The sequence below is a fragment of the Elaeis guineensis genome, chromosome 8 (genome assembly GCF_000442705.2).
Source record: "Elaeis guineensis isolate ETL-2024a chromosome 8, EG11, whole genome shotgun sequence".
NCBI lineage: Eukaryota > Viridiplantae > Streptophyta > Magnoliopsida > Arecales > Arecaceae > Elaeis > Elaeis guineensis.
In genome coordinates, this window is record NC_026000.2 from 130,940,840 (window position 1) to 130,963,122 (window position 22,283).

At 37.7% G+C, this 22,283-nt stretch overlaps 1 pseudogene; it reads left to right on the forward strand.

The window, feature by feature from the left end:
• Positions 1–9,973, forward strand: part of LOC105049626 (alpha-humulene synthase-like) — an 11,246-nt pseudogene extending 1,273 nt beyond the window's left edge.
• Positions 9,974–22,283: the final 12,310 nt, after the last annotated feature.

The window sequence follows — 22,283 nt, forward strand, 5'->3', positions numbered from 1 at the left end:
ATATAATCACATGCATCTCTATTTATTTTTATATCCCTACCCCTCATCTACATGGTTTCTTTTGGTAGGGGTGAAAGTGGATCAGATAATATCAATTTGGATCTATTTTTATATCCGAATCTATTCAGATCTAGATAAAAATTAATTTAAACATCCGACTAATATCTGTATCCGTATTCATGTCTATAAAAAAAAATGGATATGAAAAAGATAGACAATTATCCGATCTATATCCGAATATCCGATTCTATTTGTAATCTTATTAAATTCTATACGGTAATTAAGAACTTTTAAGAGAAATATATAATCGTATTAATATATTACTAAAATGATTTATGATCGATTTAGTCACATTTTTTATTTTATGGTTATAATATTTAGTTATCTAACTTATATTCATATTTATATCTATATTTCTAGTATCTAAATTATATTTGTATCCATTTAAAATAAATATGACTATGATTTTTATGTCCGACTAATATCCGTATCTATTTTTGTAATCATCACATAAAACAAGTATGGATATGGATATATTGGTTTCTAATCCGTATCTGATCTAGTTTTAGCGCTATCTTATAGACATCCTAAACTAATTTGGATCTCTTTAAAGTTAATTTTTGCCCACCTCTCAGCTACATCTCTAAACCATTGGACTCTATTTAAAATTTAAAAGACAAACTGAGGAAAATAATGCTCTTTCTTTAATTCATTTTTTTTCTCTTATCTCCCAACTCTTTTAAACATTTTTCTTATTAATTAAATTTTAAAAAAAGTCCTTCAAGTTTTATTCATTTATTTTTTAAAAAATTTGTATTGCATGTATTTCATTTCTTAGTATATATACATATATGTATAATACATACATAGATATATGCATTTGCACAAATCAACTACAATCCCTATCCAATCATTTTATCTAGAAAATTGCTACTTATTGTCCATGTTTTTATAGAACTCAAATTGAGTGCTTTCCTCTATTAAGCTTCTTCTTCTCAAATTCAATACTATATATTTTTATTATAATTATTTGACAAAAGAAGCCACGGACATCCTTAGCAAATCACCCCGGATGAGTCAAGTGTTTGCATGTATATTTTTTCGCTATCTTGTCACATTCATTACTTCTAGCATACTGTACATAAGGAAATATTTGGGTGATCCACCATCACCCAGAGTTATAATCATCTCATGTGCAATCATATCAGAAGGAATTTTACATTCTATCACTGATCAGGATTTGGGACTCTCTCAGGAATCACATAGTCAATTAATCCTATTCTTTTCTCCTTCAATTTTATTTGGACTCTCAAAAATGATGCAAAGGTCCTAAAGCCATTTATATTTACTCTTTTCTTTTAAAGAGAAAGAAAGAATCTATATTCTAAAATACCAAACTCTAAAAGATGCATCATTAGCTGCAATTTTAAAATTTCAAAATATACATATACTTATGTCTTTTAATGAGAAGGACAGAGATTTCACTTTCAATAGAGAATCCATCTATCCATGATTACTGCTATGCAGATTAGAATTCTAATAATTCATCAAAAAATAAACCAGCCACATGATATATGATCTAGAAAATATTAAAAAAATAATAAGAAGATGGATGGATGCTTGGACTCCCAACTAACAAGCTTCCTATCTACATCACATTTTGTTTCCCCAAAATGGTGACTGTCAATACTCAATCTCACCTAATACATCACATTATATGGACTTTTGGTATCGGGGACCCAAACTGACAAAATTTCTCATGAAGGATAAACATAAAAATATATCAAAAACCCTAATTTTTCAAAATTGGTATAATCTTAATAATGAAGCATTAATATATTTTTTCTTTCCGATATGAAAAAATATCTTTATTTGAATGAATAATTTTGAATTAGAAAAAAAAATACTTACTAATAGAAGCTGCATGTGGAAGGACAAAGACCAATTTACATAGAGAATCAATCTATCAATAGCCAATGTATACTTTCTAGGATCAATGCTATAACATTTTTTATCTCTTCATAATATTGAATGTATGTTTGCAGAACTCGGAGGCATGCATTGAAAAAAGGGTAGGAGAGCTAAAAGAGGAAGTAAAGAACTTGCTAAAACATGCTAATGATCACTTACAAGGGATGGAATTAATTGATACACTTCAACGCTTGGGAGTGGCATATCACTTTGAAAGGGAGATAGATGAGATACTAAGCCAAATTTATAATGCCCATATTGAAGGTGAAGATTTGCATGCTGTGGCCCTTCACTTTCGACTCCTGAGACAACATGGCTATAATATACCCTCAAGTAAGCAATTTTCAGATATTATTGCCATTCTTCATTTATGTTTACTCACATGAGATGCACAAACTTTATGTAGGTGTTTTTATCAAGTTCAAAGAAGTTGAAGGGAGTTTTAAGGCTACCTTAAAAAATAATGTGAAGGGTTTGCTAAGCCTATATGAAGCTACTTATCTTGGCACCCTAGAAGATGATATATTAGATGAAGCACTTAATTTTGCAAAAGTACATCTCAAGTCCATAGAAAGCCAGTTGATACCACCTCTTGCAACACAAGTATTATATGCCCTTGAGATGCCTTTACATAGGAGAATGAGGAGGTTAGAGGCAAAGAATTATATCTCCATTTACCAAGAAGATGAGGCACAAATTAAGGTGGTACTGGAGCTTGCAAAGTTGGATTTTCATATGCTGCAATCAATTCATAGAGAAGAAGTTAAGAGCATCTCTATGTAAGTTTCCACCTATCAAGTTGCAAAAATCTGGTTGTTGATTAGATTAATTTGTCATCATTTGTTTTAAATTAAGAATTATTATTATAGATGCCTAGGGCATATATTTATTTTGTTTGGTAGAAAGGTCATATATTTATTACATTTCTTTCGGGAAGGTTAATATCTCTTAGATTATCATCAAAATTGTGTCATCTAATTAATTTATAGAAGTCTGGCTACATCTCAACATATATTTGCTCAGTAATATATGGAAACCTAGAAACTAAATGGTTGTCAATTCTTGATAAACTTACATGTATTCTGCATATGTATGAAAGCTTGAATTTGTGTGTATGCAAAAACACTCAAGTGATTTTGGAATCGTACCAATTCCATATATGTCACCATCCAAGCATAAGTTAGATTAGTTTCATGTATATTAGTTGAAATTGGGTAAGTAAAATTTTTATCAATGTAAGTATCTATATTATACTTTTGTTGAAAAATATGTCAAGGATGCCACCACCAATGTTCAAACCATGGACCTGTACCAAGTGGAATAGGGTGCCAACCAGCTTATGTAAAATTGGTAGATCATCTGGGGTATTCTCATGTATATAAACTAACCAAAAATCATGTGGTATATAAGAATATAATGCTAACCCAAACTTGTTTAGGATCTATATATTCAAGAAACTTTATGGACTACAAATTATTTGTCCAATTTAGTTCTTGTGGTAGCTCATTTTTAATCATTCAAATTCCTTGTTAATGCTAGACAAATTCTCAACATTTTTTTGCCATGCAAAATCTTTATATTTTGTTAAAGAATTTTCAACATATGAGTGACTTAATCCATATGTTTATTTAAGTTTCACATTTTTTAATAAAAACATTGTAATTCAAAAATGTTTACTCTATTATTCATTCATTCATTCATTTATATATCTATTTTTTTAAGAAGTCTCTTAACTATGTAAGTTTTATATAATACTGCATCAACTTAAATATTTCCTCCATACATAAGTCATGTATGATCCATTTCTATGGCACTTTGATTTTATTGACATGGCCATTTTGTTTAATGCAAATCCGGCACTCTTTGTACATCTCATATAGGTGGTGGAAAGCACTTGGCCTTGCGAAAAAGCTAACCTTTTGCAGGGATAGAGTAGTCGAGTGTTATTTTTGGATTCTTGGGATATATTTTGAGCCTCATTATTCTAGAGCTCGAATTTATATGACAAAGGTGATTGCTTTACTTTCAATCATGGATGATATCTATGATGCTTATGGCACGAGAGAGGAACTCCAAGTATTTACTGAAGTTATCCAAAGGTTTGAGCATCTCCTATTAGCATTTGAAATTTTTTTTCTTTCAGAAGAAGCATTTGAAAGTTGCATAGATAATAGAAGTAATATATGAAATAAAATCTAATTATAAAAATAAATAAAAAAATTAATTATCTTCAATTTTTTAATCAAGATACTTAAAAAAATTATGCAAGTAAAATTTAATTATCTATACTACTATATGTTAAGAACTTTGGGAATTGGACTCCACCTTAATTTGACTCCATAAATTTTTTTTCATTAACTGTCATGGAGTTAGTTTGTGACTGCAACATCATTGTGGAAGGAGAATTACCCTAATTCTTAATATTATCTCAATGAGTCTCAAATCATAAAAAGTTGAAAAACAAAAATAAAAAATTCGAATGACAAAACACATGGAAGGAAAATACATGTTATAGCATGTGATGGACAAAGCAATTTGTTGGGTGGATGTCTGGCCAGGACACCACCTCCCAAGATCCTTTCAGTACCACGCGATGCAGCAGGAAGAAAGAAGAAACAAAACAGAAGAAAAACAATCAAAATACGTGGATCAGCCACAAAAGGGCTCGCCTCCACGGGACATGCAAACTTCACTATGAAAAGAAAATTTTACAAGAGGAGACCTCACCCTCAACCCTTGTACACCCAATTCTCTCTCACATGAAGTTTTCCTCACAAAAGCTCTCTCTCTCTTGGAGACCCCCCTGAACCCCTGAAGAGCCTGGCGACCGCTGTCCAGGAGCCTCCTGCTCCTTCTCTCATAGCGCCTCACGCCTCTCTCTCTCTCCTCTCGGTCCGTACGGCGGCGAGAAACCGAAAAACCACCCCTCTCTGTTACCTCACAGGCTTTTTATAGGTTTAAACAGGCTTTAAACCTTGATTAGAGAAGGATTAGGAATCCTAAACAAAGCCAAAAACCCCTCCGGACCGTTGGATCAAGACCGGGAGCGTCCTCGACCCTTAGATCGCGCTCCGGTCCACGAAATAGGGCCGTGGACCGCGAGAAACGCGTGGGAAACGCCCACGCGGTCCACAGACCGCTCCGTGGACCACCCGGTCCACGGTGGACCGGGGATGGGCCAGCAGGCCGCTGGTCGCGCGTCCCGCGCGGGCCTGGGCCTGGGTCGCGCGTCCCGCGCGGGCCTGGGCCTGGGACTCGCGTCCCGCGCAGGCTTGGGTCCCGCGTCCCACGCGGGCCTGGGACGCGCGTCCCGCGCGCCGCCGCCTGCGGCCGCGCCGCTGCCGCCCGCCGCCGGTCGTCGGCGATCCTCCGCCGTCTCGATTCTCGTGCCAACTTCGAAAGCTCGTATCTCCTCCATCCGAGCTCCGTTTCAGGTGATCTTGGTCTCGTTGGACTCCGTTTTTCGCCGCGAACCTCGCTGTGGGCTCAATGTAGACTGAATCTCGAGGCGTCAAATCCTAACAATCTCCACCTCGACTCGATATTCGGCCTCCTTCAAACTCCGAGAGCTTCTGGATCTCCTCGCCCCCATGCCCTGGGGCAATCGCCTGCTGATCATGGATGGGCAAACATGGGAGTCGAGCCAGGCTGCTCGATCCCATCTCCGTCGTATGCTGTGCTCCTCCTGACCTGAGACCTGCTCGGGGCATCATCCTGCGGCAATAGGAATCTTACCTTGCGACGTCGCCTCTCATCCTCCCGAGTCTCCTGTCTCGTGCCCGATCCGCCTCCTGGAGCTCCACCTCGCTCTGGGCTCCACCTGGCTCCCGATGCTCCACCTCGCACTGGGCTCCCTGCCAGGTAATAATGTCCTCTGCTCCCCTTCTTCCCCTCCAGCACAATCCTATCGCCGCGTAGCACCCTCAGGATTCCTCCACCAGCTACCGTCCTGTAGCCTCTCGAATCCAGTCTGCTAAGTGAGATAAGATTCCGCCTGAAATCGGGTATGTATCGGACCTCCCCCAATCTCCTCACTGCACCGTCATGTGTCCTCCAGCTGACCGTCCCAATGCCTCTGATCGCACAGCTCGATCCATCCGGCAGATATACAGTGCTCTCACTGTTCTCCAGGGAGTCAAACTGCTCCTCTCTGCAACACACATGATAGGGGCATGCAGAATCTAATATCCACTGCTGGGAAGAAGTAGATACCTCGTCAGATATCTCCAGGACATCTCCATCTGAATCACTGCCGGCCGTCGCTACAGCAGCCACCGTCCGATTTTTCAGTTGAGGGCAATCTCTGGCTAGATGCCCCAACTCCTCACACCGGTAACACCTGGTTTTGCTCAAGTCCCTCCTGGACTTAGACCGCCCTCGTTGCGATCTCCTGTCGCTCCGTCTACCGCCTCCTGCACCTCCAGAAGCCACCAAAGCTGAGCTATCGACACCTGAGCTCGTAGCTGGGTTCTCCCTCCTGAGAACCTCGTTCTGGAGTATCGCCGCGGTGACCTCGTCCATCTTGATAGTGCTCTTCCCCACTAAAAGAGCAGTCACCAAGGACTCGTACGAAGAAGGAAGCGACGCCAGCAAAACCAGCGCCCTGGTCTTCTCCTCAACGTTCTCGCCAACGCTGAGAAGGTCGGTGAGGATCTTCTGGAAGTGGCTCAGATGTTCCTGCACGCTCTGTCCCTCAGTCATCCGCAGTTGGTAAAACTGCCTCCAGAGGAAAAGAGTGTTGGTGAGAGACTTCGCCATGTACAACTCCTCGAGCTTCGACCACAGCACCGTCGGGGAAGTCTCGCTCAGCACATGGATCACCACCTCATCCGCCAGGTACATACGGATGGTACTCACCGCCTGCATCTGTAGCCGTTTCCAATCCCGCACCTCCATGGTGGTCGGTTTCTCATCGCACAAGAGAGCATCGATCAACCCCTGTTGGATGAGCACGTCCTTCACCCTTGCCTGCCACAAGGAGAAATTGCTCTTACCATCGAACTTGTTGATCTCCATCTTGATTGTTCCTGTTTTCTCCATCTTCAGTCTTGCTCACCACCACTGCAATCTGCGTCCTTGTACCGACTTGCTCTGATACCACTTGTTGGGTGGATGTCTGGCCAGGACACCACCTCCCAAGATCCTTTCAGTACCACGCGATGCAGCAGGAAGAAAGAAGAAACAAAACAGAAGAAAAACAATCAAAATACGTGGATCAGCCACAAAAGGGCTCGCCTCCACGGGGCATGCAAACTTCACTATGAAAAGAAAATTTTACAAGAGGAGACCTCACCCTCAACCCTTGTACACCCAATTCTCTCTCACATGAAGTTTTCCTCACAAAAGCTCTCTCTCTCTTGGAGACCCCCCTGAACCCCTGAAGAGCCTGGCGACCGCTGTCCAGGAGCCTCCTGCTCCTTCTTCTCTCACAGCGCCTCACGCCTCTCTCTCTCCTCTCGGTTCGTACGGCGGCGAGAAATCGAAAAACCACCCCTCTCTGTTACCTCACAGGCTTTTTATAGGTTTAAACAGGCTTTAAACCTTGATTAGAGAAGGATTAGGAATCCTAAACAAAGCCAAAAACCCCTCCGGACCGTTGGATCAAGACCGGGAGCGTCCTCGACCCTTAGATCGCGCTCCGGTCCACGAAATAGGGCCGTGGACCTCGAGAAACGCGTGGGAAACGCCCACGCGGTCCACAGACCGCTCCGTGGACCACCAGGTCCACGGTGGACCGGGGATGGGCCAGCAGGCCGCTGGGTCGCGCGTCCCGCGCGGGCCTGGCCTGGGTCGCGCGTCCCGCGCGGGCCTGGGCCTGGGACTCGCGTCCCGCGCAGGCCTGGGTCCCGCGTCCCACGCGGGCCTGGGACGCGCGTCCCGCGCGCCGCCGCCTGCGGCCGCGCCGCTGCCGCCCGCCGCCGGTCGTCGGCGGTCCTCCGCCGTCTCGATTCTCGTGCCGACTTCGAAAGCTCGTATCTCCTCCATCCGAGCTCCGTTTCAGGTGATCTTGGTCTCGTTGGACTCCGTTTTTCGCCGCGAACCTCGCTGTGGGCTCAATGTGGACTGAATCTCGAGGCGTCAAATCCTAACACAATTCTGGGGCCCAAACAAATTAAAATGTTTCTTTTTTTTTTATAAAGATTGTTTGGAGCAAAGTATTGTAGCTCATGGAACTAGAACCTAGTTGAAGAATTAATGATTCAAAGTCTATCAGAAGAACCCGGTTGAAGAATTAATGACTCAGAGTCTATCAGACTTAAATATACCAGTCATATATGCTGTTTATCTTAGCGTCTTCTAGCAACAACCTATTTGTTATATATGGTATATTAGAAAAGCTCTTTTGGATTTTTTTTCCATGTTTTCATTTTTTTTCTTGAAATATGATATTATGGCCATATACAATTTAACTAATCCAGTTATTAAAGGAATCCCTGGTGCCTATCTATACTATAGAAGGAATTTTTCCTCATTAATAAGAGGAGATTTCACAAAAACTTCCTACACTTCCATGTTACTTGCATTTAGAGGCTTCCACCTCTTCCACCATAATTTGTTAGCGAATGAAGAAGAAGTTAAGGCACCCTACATATTTGTTGTCATTTCCCCATGTCTCTTTTCTCTTTATTCTTTTCTCTCCATCTTGACTAGATATAATTGCATGCAGGTGGGACATAAAGGCAGCAGATCAACTAGAGGAGTTCTATAAACTCCTCTTCCTTAATCTATGTAACACATTCAAGGAATTTGAGGATGAGCTCACAAAAGAAGGAAACTCCTATAGAGTGGAATATCTAAAAGAATCAGTACGACCCCTATCTTATCATATCATCAAGGTCTTTCTTCAAATAATTTAATCAAAAAATAACTCATGATAGCATGCATCTCCAATCTGAGTCGGCTCCTAATCTTCCTTCTCTAAATGTATATATACAAAATCACCATCTATATTAGGCTATTTCATTCTTCATGTCCTTCTTGGAAAGAGCATCACTGTTTGGATTTGGTGAACATATAAATTTGATTAGTTATGTTGAGATTCAAATATGATGCGGCTCAAAGAAGTATCAAGGGCTTATTTTAAAGAAGCCAAATGGAGGGATGAAGATTATGTGCCGCCTCTTGAAGAATATCTGAGTGTTTCATTGATCACCTGTTGCTATACTGTGTTACCATGTGCTTCTTTTGTTGGCATGGGAGAAGAAGCAACAAAAGAGGCATTTGATTGGGTTACAAGCTTCCCAAGAATCATAAAGTCTATTTGCTCAATCTGTCGTCTCCTGGATGATGTTGTGTCCAATGAGGTAACAATGTTTAGAAGTTATTAATTTGTCAATTTTATCGAAGCCATTCTCAGGCAGCATTGAGTTGAGTTAAGTTGAGCGGTTTAACCTTGACCATCTTGGTAAACAGTTTTGCAGCTTGACACGAGCTTAGGCCAAGTTCAGCTTGTGATCCACTTGAGCAAGCTGGTGCTTGGGCTGAACACTAGGCATGAACTTTTGCAAGCTAATTAAAGACAGCTGGAACATGCCTTGCTTATAAGCTAACCCCCAGGATCTTGGTCTTGGTTTTGGTTTGCCAATTTATTTTCTAAATGAACTAACTCAAAATAGATTTTTTTCTGTTCATGAACTTATAGGTTGTTTTGCATTATTATTTTAGTTATACATTCTCTTCTAAATAATGTAGTTTGAACAAGAGAGGAAGCATGTCTCATCGGCGGTCCATTGCTACATTAAAGAGCGTGGTTCTTCAGTGCAGGAGGCATGTGAGAAGCTATTGGGAATGATTGAAAATGAATGGCAAATTCTAAACCAGGAGTGTCTTAGTATGACTGCTGTGCCAAAATCTTTGATCATGCGCATCATCAACCTCGCACGAATGATGGAAACCATATATAGGAAGTATGATTCATACACGCACTCTTCAGCTATAATGAAAGATCATATCACATCATTGCTAGTCGAGCCAATTTCCTTCTAAGAAGGCAACAGTCCTTTTGTTCTTTTGTTCCTACAAGTTCAATGACATATCGATGATGTTGTAGATTTGGATTTTCCTATTGTTCATCTTTCCTGTGTGATGGGGAATTTGTGCTCTGCTTCCATATCTGTTCTTGATATCTTATATTTCTTGATATATCTTATAGCGTGTGTAATCCTCTGGAAAACTTATCGTGTCAGATGAGCAAGTTAAGTCTCAATAAAAAAATGTATGATATTATTATGTAATCAAAATATATATATGTTATTATTATGCAATCACCTTGACTATGCAACAACTTTATAAAAAATAGTGGATTTTTCTTTAGAACTGCACATTAACCTTGGGTACTTGTCAGCCAAAATTGCTGATGTTCTCTATGAACCAACAAGAGCTTGCGCAGTTGATTTTGTGACACAAGAATGTTTCATGAATAAGTCAGGAATAGTTCATGAATTATATTAGTCAGTAAAAAAAAAACTATGCTTAGTTGATCTAATCACCTATGAATAGTCTGGAGAATCATCTAGCTACTAAATAAATTATGAAGCAACTCAAGCAACGAGCAATAACAAATAGAGAAAGTTACCTGATAGATATTATAAATACAATGATGGAACAACTTATCTAGATGAACATCACAAATGCATCCTATTGTGATATTACAAGAAGATGTAAAACCACATCACATGTGCAAATTAAGAGCTACCGCAATTGGATGATGATTAGCTTGTTATCAAGGATGGGTAAGTGTTTCCAAACTCTGCTTCATATTTTGAGCAATAAGCTTCCTAACTCCTTCTCGTCTCTGTCAGATCTGATAGTTTGTAGCAAGAAGTGCAGGTCTCTAGCAGTTTCTGCTGAGACGGTGGCATCAGTAGGCTGATGAAGCTTGATGGTCATCTCTCATGAGATTCAACAGAGTAGTGCTTAAACATATCTAGCAAGACTGGCATTGGATTGTTTTTCTCTGAAGTTCCAAAGATCATTTAGTTCTCCTCTTATCCCACCCAAAATAATAGTAACACCTGATAATTTAACACCAGAAATGGTCATCATTCATGAACGACATCAAAACAGATCGATAGATGATTTAAATATTTATCATGACCAGAACAAGTAGATACGTTTCATGACCTAAGGTGCAGGGAACCAAGTAGAGCAAGGCAGGCTGTCCATATCCCTTCATTAGGTATAAACCAAGATATGTCAAGGATAAGCCTGCAAAAGAGAGCATTTTCTTAGGACAAAAAGTTTGTTATAGGTGACCATGTGGATCCAAGCATTTCCTGTTTTGTTATCTGCTTTTGTACAATTAAACAAATAAAAGTTTTAGTCTCATGCATTTCACATTATCTGGTTCTCTTCTTTTGTACAGCACAAACAAATAAAAGTTTCAGTAAAGAGGTGGTAACTGGAAGATGACAAGATACAATTATCAACCATGCAGTGGTTCACTAGTGGTACCCAAGGTCAAGAAAATGAGACTGAGACAAGTGTAGACTCTGAAACCTATCCATATTAGGAAATAAGAAGAAAGAGAAAAGAAAGAACAGAAGATGAAAAAAAGAAAAAGTGAAAGAAAAAAAAAAAAGGAAGGACGAAGAAAAAGAAAGAAAAGAAATAATGAAGAAAGGAAAGAGAAGGATGAAGAAAAAGGGAAAAAAAAAGAGGAAAGGAAAGGATGACGAAAAGAAAGAAAAAAAAGGAATATAGAAGAAAAAAAATAAGGAAAAGAAAAAAAAAAAAAGAGAGATAGAGGATATCTATCAGGATGCATGATCGAGATGGCTATTGGGACAGGACGTAATAATGGGACATTCCGTTCTATGGAGATACCGAAATACCTCCATTTTATGGGATTTAAAACCTTGGTGGTACCAATTGTAAGCCATCTAACTAGTGCAGATGAAGAAAATAATAAATTAGAATAAAGACAACAAAAAACATATAGGCTCATAATATGGTTGTTTTGCAGCCAACATGCTAAAATTTTTCATGCTACAATGAAATTCCTATAGCAATTAGAGCTGATCATTGGCCGGACCTCAGGCCTAAAATCTATTCATTTTTTAATCAGGCTTCAGGCTAGGCCAATGTAAAATTTGACATTCTTTGGGCCCAAACCCGGCCCATGATCAATTATAGTGGCAATATATAATTTTAATATACAAGCATGACCAGATGGTGCATGTGTCCTTTTTTTTTGCAATGACAATGAACATAAGAAATCTCTTTTATGCAATCAGTTTTTAAGAGACCTTCCATAAGAGCAATTTAACTAACACAATTATGTGAGAGTTTATAAATGGAAAAGGAAAAAAAAGGAAGTACATGAGGCTTGTGGTTAAAAAACTAAATCATTCTATACATTTACAAATATTGACCTCAATGATGAAAGAAGAGTGCCCTGTAAGCCAGTCGCAAGTGTACTGCGATGGAACTTTTCTTTGTAATTTTTCAACTCATGTAATGACATTTATTATTTGAGGCATTGATTCATCATTTTAGCTGCATCTTATTATGTCTAAATTTATGATGAACCCCAAAGATTAGAGCAATGATTTTAGGAGATATGAATGGGTCATGCTAGTGAGACCTAAAATTCTAAAATTCTAATTATAAATATTTCTGATCGTAGGAGCATTATGTCAGGGATCAATGTTCCAGATAGACTAGCACATCCTATGTATGCTCGATGGAGAGGATGGCAGATCTCACTAGCCACTTGTGTGGGATACTAATACAAGGATGTGAGTGCCCATTTGGAGATGAGTCCACTGAATTGACTCAATGAAAGGGAACATCTTATGAAAGCCTTACATGTCAAAGATGGTTATCTAAGTGGGAGTTGTGCAAGTAATCCTTAGACCTGAAATCACCATGGAATTTTGTGCACATGAATCCATATTTTGGTTCATACCGAGGTATGGCATAAAGACATATATGGAGTGTTCTGGATATAGTGGAGTGTGTATGAAGGTTGTGAGTCGATCAACATAAAATCAATCACTCCTAGTAAGAGGAGATCGCATCTTGTGTGTGTATTCTAATTCCTAGATGACTTGAAAAAATCTTTTGGCCAAAAGTAGGAAAGAGATTGGAAAAAGTTTCTAATGCTTCTTCATTGGAGTCATCATTGGTTAATTGAGAATCGATATGAATATATATTTGAGTTTGATATGACTCCATACTCATGAATATATTCAAGGTGCAGGGATGATCGAATGATTGAATTGCATGGTAACTTGCCACTGAAGGATATATTTGGTATTTTTATCAAATTTTACATCTTCTGGATAGTCATAATGCATTGCTATATATCAATCTTAACTTGTAAGTTTGATCAAAATAAAGAATTTAATTCGATCGTCAATTAGAAAAGATTCTAATTGTTGAACTCGGGTTAAGCTCGATTGGACCTAAATCGGTTAGATTGGAATCTAATCAAATTAGGTCAACTTGCACCCAAATCTACTGTTGGCTAGATATGGAACCCTATAGATCACACACATATAGAAATTGGCCAAGGATCCTTTTGATAAGGTTGATTAAAATTTTGGATTCAATCAGGGTTCCCGATTAGTATGCTAGCACGTACGAAAATCCTAGCTCCTTGGAAGATCAATTTGGTCTCATCCCTTGCTAACTAGCTAGCCCAATTTGGTGGGCATTTGGGTCAGGTCATGCCACCTAGAAGCAGCCCAAAATGGGGTGCCACATCTCAAATTACCGCCATATATGAAGAGTCCAAATTATGGAGGACTCTTGGTGCAAATCAGAATTGGCATGCGCATGTTAGCATGAGCAGAAGGAGGAGTCCTTCTAGCATGGGATTAAGATACGTGTGGGTGGCCCTGATCACTCTCCATCCTCTGATGCACATCTCAAAGCATGAGATGGAATTTTTCTGGATTATTTGGGGTGGTGAAAAATTGGAAATGAGAAGGATCTCTCGCACGCATGTGTTGAAGCATCGCATTTCCTTTCATTTCAGAGAGTCCTTCTCCTAACCAAACTCATTCAAATTAGAATGCCTTTTTTCTATAATGTTTCACATTTGATCAGATATTTTTGGTAATTTATCTAGAATTTTTTCAGACTTATCAGTTGGCCAAACGGATGCCAGAAACCTCCTCACGTGCTCGCATTCATGGTGATCAGCCTTTGCATGAAGGAATGCAAGATCACTTCTTTTTGAGGGATTTTTTCCTCGTTTATCAAGTTTTCTAGAATTAGAAACAAGTCCCCTATCCACATGGATTTTTGTGGATTTTTTTAATTGGAGAAGGGATGTAAAAATATCTCTTCTCTAGTCACGCACGTAGGTAAAGGTGCTGATCGACGTATCATTGATAAGAGTCCTTCTGCTTGAAGAAACTTTTATCTCTGATATTCAGATCAAATAAGCCTCTTGGATGAGGCGTGTCCTTTTCTTTTGGCATCCATCTGGTGGCTATAAAAAGGCCTGGGTGCTGGGTGTCCAAGGCATTCAAATCGGCTTTCTAATTTCTCTCCGTAGCTTTCTTTTCTTTCTTACAACCTATCTTAGTTTTAGGACAAGACTTTGGGATTTAAGACAAAACCTTATCTGGTCTAAATAAGGGTTGTGAGGGTCTTAAAGAAGGAGAATCAAAAGTTCTGAGAAAGTTCTGAGAGGGTCGAGTCAGGTTCTTGGAGAAACCTGACCGATATAGGACTAATCGAGTTCTAGGGGCTAGAACTCTTGAAGCAAGGTGAAGGAGGAGCACTATTTTTGGTTTAATTTCTGTTGGGATCACCATTGGAGGGCGGACACTTGGATATCTTATAAAAATTAGATTAGTACTACAGGTATTCTTCTTATCCAAGATTAATTTAATTATACTTTGATTGATATAGTTAAAGATTTCTGGGCATTAGGGTTTTCGATGCGATAGGTGTTTTAAATAAAAATTTTAAACACCTAACCCTTTCGCTGTGCCATCGAAATCCAACAGTGGTATCAGAGCCTACCTTGATTTATACAATCAAAGGTTAAAATATTATCTTGATTATGATCAAGCTTGGGTTTTTGGTTTGGTTCAAGTTGGGTCAAGGGTTGAACCCAATTGAACATCCAAAACCTAGCATGTCTTAGAAATATATTTTAGTTGAATACATGATGTATATATAGAATCTTTCTTAGTAGCTTAGTACTCTCATTGGGGTTCATCACCAGGCCGTCCGGTCATAAGAGCAAGTAGGGTTTAAAGATCCTCTCTTTTCATTCTATGGGATACTCTTATGGCGTGTAGGGGTACCACTATGATGCCCAAGAAGAAGAACCGTGAAAAGAATATTTTATATTGATGTGTGTTATTAGAACTTCATGCATGTGATATGCTTAAGATGCTATGTTATAATCATATTGTATGATTATGATTTCTTATCTTAGAGATATGATTAGATGCCATGATTAGTTGTTATATTTATTAAAATATAACTATAATAGTATATCATTGTAATTGATTAGGATGTGCATGAGACCATTAAAGCCCTTATAAAAATTATATTAAGTCGTAGTATTGTGAACCAGTAGCTGACGTATTTCTTGAATCGATTAATCAATTGGTGTCTAAAAAGTGTTTCAAGTGCGGTGGTTTTTTAATTAATTTCGTTTGCTGGTCTGGCTAATTTTTATTGATGTCTAAAAAAAGCAACGAGGGGACCCCCACTAATCTTAACACTTTCTTGACCAATTGGATTAGTTCAAATCTTGAATAATGATTGCTTAGTGTTTTGAACACTACATATGCCTTTCTTCATGCCTAGTCAATATCTTATCAAAAATCATAGTAGATTTATTGTGATATCCATAAGACTTGCTATGGAGATTGATGTGGATTTATCTTGATGCATATTAGATGCTTTATGATATATTTTGATTATATAAAATATAAAATTAATTATAAATATAAAATTAATCATAAATAATTATAAATATAAAATTAATTATTTTATATTAAAAATATAAATTTTATAATTTTATAAATTTATACTACTTTATAAATATCAAAATTACATACATGTTAAAAAAAAAATTATGTGAGATCTTCCTCCTCGTCCTCCTTATACTCCTCCTACTCTTGTATATCCTCTCCAGCAGTTAGTGGATGAGAGTCAGATATCCCAGCATCCTGTAACGAAGAAAAATAAAATATTATTAATAAGTTTTAGTACTAAAGCATATATATCAATGTGGAGGCGTATATTTTGATATACTATTTTGATTCTTGAATAGATTATTTCTATATATTTTATTCGATGATACGGAGCTATAGACACTCCCAGTCCATCGATTGAATAGTTAGATTAAATTTTTACCCCTTAGATCCCATTTCTGGATTATTAATAAGTTTTGATATGAAAGCATATATGTCAATACGAAGGCGTATATTTCGATAACTTTGATTCTCGAATAGATTCTTTTTACACATTTCATTGGATGATACGGAGCTATAGATAGTCCCAACCCATTGATTAGATGATTAGATTGAATTTTTATCCCTTAGATCCCATTTTTGAACTCAAGCCTAAATATGTAAAGCTTTTAAATATAAAAATTTAAAATAAATAAAAAAATTATTAATAAACTTATCTACTGTGATGGATGTGACAATGAGCTCAGCTGATCACACAGATGCAGGTCCCAAAGAATCTCAACGATTATATTAAGGATGGCATCTCAGAAGCTCTGAGATTGAGATCACTGGCTCCAAAGCCTATGCATGACCTCCTCCACATGTGCATCACCCCATGTTTGGGTCGTCGAGGTCTGAAAGGAGGATGTCGAAGAGTATCGAGCTGCTGAAGGATTGAAGCTATAGTCAAATCCTATGACCCGGCTCCTACTCACCCCTTCAGTGGCCTTGAGCCATCCCTCAAGGTTAAGGAGGGGTTGAGAGGATGGGTCCTCATCATACCGTGATACGAGATACTCCACATAATCTGTCTATATAGTTTAGAAATTCATTAGTCTATACATATCAGTATATATAAAAATTTATTAAATAATATTTTAAGTTGTTATCATGATCTATCGAGATCTAAGATCTGAGTAATCACCGGTCCTAGACTGATGTGTAACCTCCCATATCTGAAGCTATCCTGATGCACGACCTAGCTACCGTGTCTATAATAAATAAATAATAAAATTAAATTAATTAAAATATATATATAATCAATTCAATATAAAATTAATTTAAATATAGAATTTTTATCAATCTATCATCCACAACATGTGTACCAATGGAGCCATCGGTGTGCTTGATCAGATCCTACTAGGCAGTTTGGTTCTATCATGCCCTCTACTGCCTATCAGAGTACTCAATACTTCGTCGGTCATAGAGGGCCTCCCATATGTCTATCTGCATCCAGTGATCTATGTAAGACTTCCAATCTAATGGTGACTCAGAACTGGAGTGCTCTATAGCAGACTGCCTAAGGCTATAAAGCCCATCCCGGAGCCTACGTGTGGCCACCTCCTCGAAGGTCCGACGATCAGTCTCCTCATCCTGAGGAGTCTCGAATCGATAGTACTCCTACAAGTAGAAGCAAGCATATATTAATAAATAAAATATAAATCTACCATAAATTTAAAAATTAAACACCTTTAACTTACTAGAAATATCTTTCAAGCTGCATCACGAGCTTCCGATGGCCAACTGGAGAACTGATTCATCGACCCCAACATCAATCGTTGAATGATCTCAATAACCACATGAGATACCCCAGGCTCTCTAAATGTGCTACAAAATTAATTTTGAATAATAAATGTTAGACTCTAAAATGGTTAAATTTTAAACATATTTAGTGAAGATATAGTACTTACGAGCAACTTAGAATGTGGACAAACTCTCTTTTATATTAGATAATAAAGGATAAAATAATATAAAAAAAATATCTAAAGTATTAAAATTTATCGTGTGATATGTATGGCACAGAACCATGCGAGCTAGCCGCATGAGAGCTCTCTGCTCGAGAGCTCTCTCCTCGATTGTGATGGCTCTGGCCTCTAGAAGACATGATCTATAATCTTTGAAAATAAAAATAAATAGATTCATAGATTAATTATATAATTATAATATGACAATGTAAAATTTAAAATAATGTAAGATAAGTATTTAAAATAATTCAAGATAATGTAAGAAATAAAAAGATACCAGAAGGTTAGCAAAATGAGAGCACCCAGAGGTGGCATTTCGGATGCGAGGTATAAGAGCTTGGATACCTAGGTGGAGGCCATCACTGAGAGGTGCTTGGACTTGAAAGAGAAGTCCAATAAAGGAGAGGTGGGGCTTCAAAGAAAAGTCTCTGAACTAAAGTAGAAGCTTCGCAAGGAGAGGCACATGAGTGCTTTGCTGGAGGTGAAACACAGGGAGTCAGAGGTTCAGAAGTTCATCGCAAGTGAAGAGTACTAGTCATCGATCTCTTCAGATGTTTGGTATCCTTCGGATTCTTCATCTGATTCTTTCTCTTCTTCATCTTCTTAGTCTTCTTCCCCTTCTTGGATAAAATTATCCTTTAAAACAAACTCAGAATGATCTACCTCCTCATGTTAACCTGGAGCATCCAACTTTGCATCTATGAAAGATTGATTAATTTCAGATGTTTCATCCTCCTAAAAGCATTCTGATAAATGGAGCTTTTCTTCTTTTTCGAGTGCATAATGAATGGCTCAAGACTTAATTTTTATACAGTCCACCATTCTTTCCTTCCTCTCTCCCTTGATGGTAAAAGAGTATAATAAACCTGAATAGCTTGTTGAGCTAGCACAAATGGCTCATTGATATATGATTTTGATCCATGTTTGATTTCAATAAGCCCGTGCCGTAGATCAACCTTCATACCATGCTTGTTATCAAATCATTGGCACTTAAATAGAATGATACTATTACCTCCAAGGTAGGTCAACTTGATCACTTCTTCGAGGATTCCATAGTAGTCACTCTCCGCCTCTTCCCACTAGCTACTCTTTATATACACACCACTGTTCATTGTGCTCTTATGATATTCATATTGCTCGATATAAAATTTGAAATCATTTATGTTACAGCCATTATAATATGTAACATATTTTGTTGGCCCATAACCCAATGATCTTAGCTTCTTAGGTATGGATTCACCTCCTTGCATGATCTGCATATTATAAAAAGAATAAATTAAAAAAAATTAAAATATATAAAATGATAATGGAAGCTTACTAATTTATGAAACCAATCTGTAAAGTTCTATAAGTGCTGTGCAGAAATTTCTTCCTCACTTATCCTCGGGTTGTTTCGTCTCAATATCCAATCATATTGCCTAAATGCGCATAAGATAAGTGTACTGAAATAAGTGGTTGAATAGTTGGGATTAAGATGGACACTTACTCAACATATGCATTGACCTCCTCACAGTTTAGTAGAACATATGCCTCTACCTGTCATAATTCAGTATTAGTTAAAACCCGAAGAACCTCTGCCTAAATTCATGAGCGGGATAGGCAAATATTGATATCTCCCACTCTGATCTCTCACCACCACCATCATCATTTTGATCCACTTGAGTTAGCTTTGTCTGTACACTAGGATTAAAATAGTATCAGCTAAAATTTAAAAAAAAATTTATTATATAAGTCTCCACGATAGAACCTTCGACTCTGGCCTTATTTTTTACTTTCTTCTTAAGATTGTGCATATATCTTTCAAATAGATATATCCACCTGTACTGCACTGGTCCTTCCACCTTGGCTTCATATGTCAGATGAATCACGAGGTGCTCCATGGAGTCGAAGAAGCTAGGAGAGAATATTTTTGTCAACTTGTATATGATCTCTACACTGCTAGCCTCAAGACTGGAGATGTGGTCAGAAGATAGTTTGATAGCACAAATATCTCTAAAAAAAGACTAAGCTCGATCAAAGAACTCCATATGGAGTTAGAAAGGAGATCACGTCAAGCCAATAAGTTGCATAAAGACATGGCAGTCATAGCTCTTTAGCCCATAAAATCTACAAGCTTTGACATTGATGCACCAAGCTAGATTACTTGCATAACCATCTAAAAATTTAAGATTTTTACACCATTCATATATATCCTTTACCTGCTCCCTCGTTAAGGTGTAAGATGCTTTTGGCTTGAGAAATTTCTCAAGTGACACCTCAACCAGCTCTAATAGAGGATACTTGTATATATTCTTCATATCTGCTCGAGCCTTGGGGTTGTTCTTCGTCTTGCCCTTGACATCCATAACAGTATAAAAAATATTATCGAATATATTCTTCTCAATGTGCATGATGTTAAGGTTATGATGGATCAAATTGATGGATCGGTACGGTAATTCTTAGAAGATGCTTTGCTTCATCCAGTTATGAGTCCTACCGAATCTTCAAGATTTTTACTTGTCAAATAGTTCATCAAACTGGACTTCATCCATTTGGGATACCCTCTGAAATACTTCCATACCACTGAGGTGCGGGGGTGCACGGTCCTTCTCATTCTTATTCCTTCTGAAATTATTCTATTGCTTTCAAAAAAGATGATGCTCGGAGATAAATTGACAGTGACAATCGAACCAACAGGGCTTATGACCATGCTCAAGTTAAAATAATTTTATATTCTCCATGCAATAGGGACATACTAGCTTTCCATGAGTGCTCCATCCCAACAGCATCCCATAAGCAGAAAAATTACTAATGGTCCACATCAATACAGCCTTCATTACAAAACTCTGCTTCTTCGATACATCAAATATACGTATGCCATCAAATCGTATAAATTTTAGCTCATCAACAAGAGGCCTTAGATATACATCAATGCTTCTACCAAGGTATCATGGTCCAGGAATGACTAATATAAGAAAGTTATTATATTATTTCATGCACATCCCAGGCGATAGTTTGTATGGAGTAATAAAGACTAGCCAACATGAATAAGGGGCTGCTACATGACTGAATGATATAAACCCATCCGTTGATAGATCCAGTCGATATTGCATGATTTCTGAGCAAACAAAGGATGGCAAGTATCAAATTTCTTTCATACCTCACTATCCGATGGATGACTCATCATATCAGTGTGCTTACGAATCTTTTCTTTGTGTCATCTCATTTTCCTGACAATAGTACTCTTAGATAAGTAGAGACTCTGACGTCTTAAAGTGAGGGGAAGGTATCAAAGAACCTCATATGGTATGTCCTTCTAATTTCTACTCTCTTGTCTTGGCTTACATCGGCTTTCACCACATACATCATATGAGCTCTTCAGTTGGTCCTCCTTGTAGAAAAGCATGCAATCATTATGGCATACATCTATCTTCTCGTATCCCATGGCTAATCCTTTCATCATTTTTTTTGAAACATAGAAGCTCCCAACAAGCTTCCCATCCTTCAGTAGCATCTTTTTTATTATTGCTACCATCCTATCATAATAATTGATCGTCAGATTAAACTCGACCTTCAAGTTTAACAACTCTGACATAGCTGATAATATAGTATGTATTTCACATCTCAGTCATAATAGTTCATCAGCATCTTTTAGCATATAATAGAAATCACCACTGTCAGCTTTTAGATCGTTCTTTATATCTCAGTCAAATTTAGAACTAGCCGCATCCATAACCATGTCACTATTCTATTTATGTTCCTATCCTACTGACTTCTAACCCTTGCACTTATCTCCCACATCTCCCCATACTGGTAATGCTTGTAATTTGGCATAAATCCATTCCTATATAAATGGATAATTATTGTATCCCTATCGAGCATTTCTCTATTGACATAACTCTTACAAGGACAACGAGCCCATCCTTGAATTAAGAGTGCCGCATTCCCAAAAGTATAATCACAAAAGTACTTGATACCCTCCTTATATTTAGTAGAAATTATCCCGTCGATTACTCGACAGTCCATCCAACTACGATCAATGGCACATTATCTAAGGATTCTGCATCTACAAATACAAGGTAAAATACTTACTAATTACTTTATCATTTAAAATAACTTATATAATAAATGCATCCTATCATCAACTAATAGGTATAGAAGAACCTATCCCATTCAAAAATTATATTAATTTTATAGATCAATTACAATAATCAAATGATACATAATAGGGATCAAAAAAAATTTTGATAGTATTTTTTCTTAGTTCTCTCTACATGACTGAAGATATGTGAGGAGAACTAAAAAAAATACTATCTAAAATTTTTTTGAACCCTCAACATACCGTTTGATTACATAATTACTTATAAAATTAATTATAATTTTTAAACTATTCAAATTGGACAGTCAATTGATCAATGCACATAATTCTTCCATCTGTATA